This window comes from Sapajus apella, unplaced genomic scaffold, assembly GCF_009761245.1.
Source record: "Sapajus apella isolate SASKATOON/1434 unplaced genomic scaffold, GSC_monkey_1.0 scaffold13, whole genome shotgun sequence".
NCBI lineage: Eukaryota > Metazoa > Chordata > Mammalia > Primates > Cebidae > Sapajus > Sapajus apella.
In genome coordinates, this window is record NW_022436953.1 from 14,796,519 (window position 1) to 14,802,031 (window position 5,513).

Below are 5,513 nucleotides of genomic sequence, written 5' to 3' on the forward strand. Positions count from 1 at the left end.
AAGATCTGTGAAGGGCCATCTGTCTATTGTATCTACTTTTAAGTACCATGTGTATACTGGTGGACAAATACTGTAGATGCTCAATAAATAGTTGCCAAGTGAATACATGATTATCCAACAGAGCAGTATCAGCCTTGACTCTGTCCTTAAAAGAGCTTAGAATCTATCTCCTGGTGACTTTGAAGCCAGGCTGTCAGCAATATTAGGGCAATTTCACATGACACATTCTGTGACACAGTCTGCAGGGACAAACTTCACTTTACAAAGCAAGAATTACAATACCAAAGTAACACAATTTATTTATGTAAATTAATTGAATTTAACTTAATTTCCAACTAGACTGGTCCACTCACTAGCCCACTTTCCTTTTTAAGGAATTTTACATTTCATGAGAAGATGGATTGAAAAAAAAAGTTATTCATATTTTCATCAAGTTTATTAGAAACCAGGGTTGATTCTGCAGCTACTGATATCACAGTGGGGAAGGAGAGAGGAGGACAATGACTTTTCTGAGCTGATCTCTAGCCTGACTCAGTTGACTTTTTCTAAGTGTCTTTCTTGGTGAAGCTGAAGAAGTTGTCTTGCTTTCATCAGCGTGAAAGGGAAGCTCATCAGCTGGAAGGTGAAACTTCTGGCAGCTGCTTCCCCAAAAACCCCTCTTCCCTCCCTTGACTTGCACTGAAACATTCAAGTCCAGGCTTTGAAAAGATTGACATGTCTTTAGAAATCTTGGCACTGTCTTTATTCCAGGGCTACTGCCAGTGTCTGGCACTCTCGGCTCAGACTTGCAAAGAAACCTCCTACTCTCTGAATCAATGGTGCCTTTTCCATTAGCGTGTAGATACCCACAAAATATGCAGAGAAGATGTCTTTTTGCTGTGTTGATTTCCCTTATTCTCTCTACTCAGGAAAGGGAGAATATCCCCAGCCCCATTTCAAGCTGTCATCATGAGCAGTAGTGGAGGAGTAGATTTGCCAAACGGCTGTCAGAGCTGACACCAGGCAGTGTCAGCAGCGGGGCCCAAGCTACCTTTGGTGGAGTGACTTTGCTCTTGCTCAACTCCTGGGTTCCCTCCTACTGTTCTGAACCAATGACGCAGATGGCAAGCTCTAGGAAACAGGTAAGTTACTCATCAGCCATTGCTTCTTTTAGCAAATGGTGAGAATGAGCAAGATCTCTCTTTTTAAGGCTTGCCTGAACCCACTCACGGAAATAGGGGTAGGTGTATAGGGTTTGTTTCAAGGTGATTGTACTCAGGGAGGAGTTTTCTGTGAGCGACACTGGGAATTTGGTTTCTCTCCTTCATTACCATAGAACAGCTCCCCTATATAGACCGTCTTCCTCACTGACAAACTGTCAATAGGCTCTCATGAGAGAAAAAACAGAATGGGAGAGTCCATTGATTAAAAACTTTGAAATAAGTGCTCTAACTTTGGACATTCCTATTTATGATTTATGTTACTGTTTACCATGGAAAACAGTAATTGAAAAACCACAACGGAGCTTTATAGATTTTTCAACATTTTGGACAGAAATCCACTCTGTCTCCATTATTCCAAGTCAAAAACTGCAAACACTTGGTATATGGGTTCAATTCCTATGCCTCTGCCACAGCAGGCATTGCTGAATGATCACAGCATTCTTGCTTGTTGAGCTGAGATACAGTGGGAGAATCCCTCTGAACATGGTGTTCTCAGCAGCCACTATAATCAATCAGAAATGTCATATGAAATGAAACCCATTTGCCATCCCTGTTCTAAGTTAATGAGGCCTTACTGTATGTGTGTAAGCCCAGGTGTCACCTGGGATGGCCTCAGCTGATATGCTCTATATGTTCTCATTTTCTAAATTTCAATTCCAGACTCACCTTTGTGGGGACGCAGACTCCTGCCCAAAGTTAATCAACTATCCTGTTTTTCTCTCTCACCAGCCTTTCTCTCTGGGGTCACTAAAGTGTGGACCAAAGGGGCAGCTGCAAAACCTTGCTGGGAGCAGCAACTCTTTCTGTGGCCTTTAAAAGTCAAGTTCTAATAGGAAACCAGTGCTCCCAAAGACAAGTGCATTGGAGGCTAAATCTAGCTCGGGCATCCTTAATGAATGTGTGGTGCACAAATCTGGCCTTGAGCCATTTTCTGAAATGTTCTTACTGATCTTATTTCAGAGAACTGTACCAGTGTTACAGTGAATTACAAGGAAGGCCTGGCTTCTGAAATTAGCCAAAGGCCAATTAAGGTTTCTTGGGGTTCTTTCCGACTGCAACGTCATCATAAATGACTCTGTGGTGCAGTGGAGGGCTGACATTTTCTAAGCCAGTATCACATTTTGGGCGTGATTAAAATCTTCATCTCAGTTACCTGCCTGACCAACTGCCGGTAGCCATGAAACAAAAGGATTACAGTCAATTTACATCATTAACAAAATGACTTGAAACACTATCGGTTTAGTCTCAGTGGGGCTTAATCTGATTTTCAGAAAGGAAGAAGAGATACACAATTAAAGGAAAGAGGAAAGGCAGAAAAGAAATTCAAATGATAATTTTCTTTGAAGCCTAGGGCTTTTTTGGTTTGTTCATTTCCGTAAGGATTTATTAAGCGCCTGTTCAGCCCTTATCACTACAGTAGACCCCGAAAGGGTACAGAGGAAGGAGAAAACACTAATAATGCCTGTCCTTGAAATCCGTAGGATAATAGAGGAGAAATATCATATACCGAGGAAGCAGGCAGAGAATTAGCAAATTTGTGCTAGCAGGAATTTCTTCAACATCCTTTAAGTGCCTGGTGCTGTTGAAGAAAGAGAAGAAGAAAAATGAAAAATCACAGTTGATATTTAAATGACTCTTAGCATGGGCTTTGCATGAAGACTTTTGCACATGGTGACTCAGCCTTCACAACAACTCTGTGATGTGCATTCCATGATTATCCCCATTTTTCAGATCAGTGAACTGAGGCCCAAAGAAGCAAAGAAACTTACCGAGGGTCACACAAATCAACAAGAGGAGCTGGGATTTGCACACGGTAAGTACGGCCGTAGAACCTGAGTTCATAGCCATTATTCTATGTTGTCTCTCAAGGCCATGGGATAGTTGAGGATTTACATTCTCCCTGGGAATATCAGTTAAGTTAGAGGCAGAAGATGAAAAAATGGAGGCAAGATGATGGTGTCAGGAAGGGTGAGGGGCCTGGGCTACACTTTGGGCATGGATGTATATGGGGTGGGGAGAAGCTCTGCACGGGTGGGTAGAAAATGTTCCAGACCAGGAGAAGAGCAAGAGCAGAGGTGAGAGAGATCATGACTGCAGTTAGAGGCTATGGGGTTGTAGCTGTCCAAGGATGAGGACTCATTCAGTCAAAGGCTGTGTTCATGCAGGGACAGGGAATATGGCATATGACTTGGAAGCTAACAGACCTAGGTTTAAAATTTGACTATACCACATGCTCCCTGAGTGATCTTGAGCAAGTTACCTAAGCTCTGTTGACCAATTTCCCCAAAAGGAAAAATAGGAAGAATGGCTATGGAAGAATAGGAAGAATATTGCACCTTGTAAAGAATTCATCTATTTATTTATTCAAAAATATTCATTGGCTCATGCCTGTAATCCCCAGCACTTTGGGAGGCCAAGGTGGGTGGGTCATGAGGTCAGGAGATTGAGACCATCCTGGCCAATGTGCTGAAACCTGTCTCTACTAAAAATACAAAAATTAGCTGGGCGTGGTGGTGTGTGACTGTAATTTTAGCTACTCAGGAGGCCGAGGCAGGAAAATCGCTTGAACCAGGGAGTTGGAGGTTGCAGGGAGTGGAGACCCCTTCCCCTCCCCCCCGCCCTTCGACAAAAGGGAAAACTTTATCCAAAAAAAAAAAAAAATCATTATGTACCGTTTGTGTGCCACATGCTGCCCTAGATGTTGAAACAATGAACAAGAGTCACATGGTCACTGCCTTCCTAGTGTTTGCATTCCAGCTAGTAAGGCAAACTAACAAGCAGAAAAAAATCCAGATTATGAGAGGGGTTTTGAAGAAAAACTCAGAAAGCACATGGAATCAATGTCTTTTACATTGTCTAGGACAATGTTTAGCATGTAGGAGGCAAACTTTTTACATGATAGTAGGTAGCACCATTTTGGAATTCAACCCATGAGAGGAAACCATGGTGTCAGACACCTTCGCTATCCACTCAGGAGGCATTGTTCCTTTCCTCCTTCCTCCTTGCTTAAAAATATTTCAACAAGATTCCTCTTCCAGCATAGGAAACTATCCCTACTTCTTTCAAAGCACATGGCAGCCAATCATGGTAATCCCATTTGCCTTGCCAGGGACTGGCTTAGGGGAAGTCATATGATTCAGGTCTGACAGAGAAGATGTGAGGATGCGAGGGGAATTCTACAAAGGAGTTTTCTGGATAAGAGTTTTTCACTCCAAAACCAATCAGCCAAACAAAAGGCACTTAGGGAAAATGGACTCTTCTCTCTCCAGCTGACACTTGCATATGACTGTCAAAAATTTTGTATGTAGTTTTCTTAGGGCCATAAAGTTGCCTACCTAGAAGTCGAGCTAGCATGCTGAGGGTGACAGCAAAAACTGGTGGAAAGAATGTGAGTTGGCCATGCTGGTTTGCACACCAAATTAATCCCCTTGGAAACCCTCCATCATACATCCCACGTCAGGTAAGACATAGAACATGGTGGTACTTACTGTTGAAGCCATTGGGGTTAGATTTTCTGTTATTGGCAGCCAAGAAATCCTGACAAATAGAGGCATAATTTGGGAACATTGAGAGATCATAGGACCAGAGTTTGGTTCTTCCTAAGGGTTGTTGATAATAGGAGAGGAAGAATATGACTTGTATTGATGTGCAGTTTTGGAAGATCATGCCCATATTAACAGAAAAATCCTTAAAGGAGGGAAGTCCTTCCTGTTTCCGTGGCTTGTATGAGTATCTTCTGAGGACTCCACTCCTCAAATGCGGGCATGCTTACCCTGGGGGACTCCCACAGGCATTGTGTTGAGGGTACCAAAAGTCCCAAATGAATGCCTTATGTTTCCAAGGGGCCATTTTCTACTGAAATGTGGGGATGCAACTTCATGAGTTGACTGTATGGATTTTCACTGCTTTTTTCTCAGTGCCCAGAACAATTCCCAACCCAGAGTAGGGACTCAAATATCTGTGGAATTTATAAATAAGTGGATTGAAATAAGCAGGAATATGTTCTAGAATTACATAAGTATAACATGGATTTTTAAAATCCAAACAGGTGAGCATACTAGGATGTGTTTTTACATTTTCTGCCACAAATAGTACTTGGTAAAATGTTTAAGGAGCTGTCTCTTAGGAATATTCAAGCCAACTTTAATTTAAGCTTCACCATTTGTTGTTAGAACCATTTTCTAGTGCTGTTTCCTGGATCACGTTCCTACGCAGATAGCCCCCAGATCTCCAGGCCAGCCACAGCTCTGAATGTGAGGAAATACCTCAGCAATTTCTTCCCTTGTCCTTTTCCATAATGCAAACCTGCAT

At 42.4% G+C, this 5,513-nt stretch overlaps 1 long non-coding RNA gene across 1 annotated transcript; it reads left to right on the forward strand.

Moving 5' to 3' along the window:
• The first annotated feature begins 910 nt into the window (after positions 1–910).
• Positions 911–4,985, forward strand: LOC116553694. Its single transcript, XR_004269870.1, has 3 exons — positions 911–1,121; positions 2,934–3,015; positions 4,511–4,985. It is a non-coding gene; the product is annotated as an uncharacterized LOC116553694 (long non-coding RNA).
• Positions 4,986–5,513: the final 528 nt, after the last annotated feature.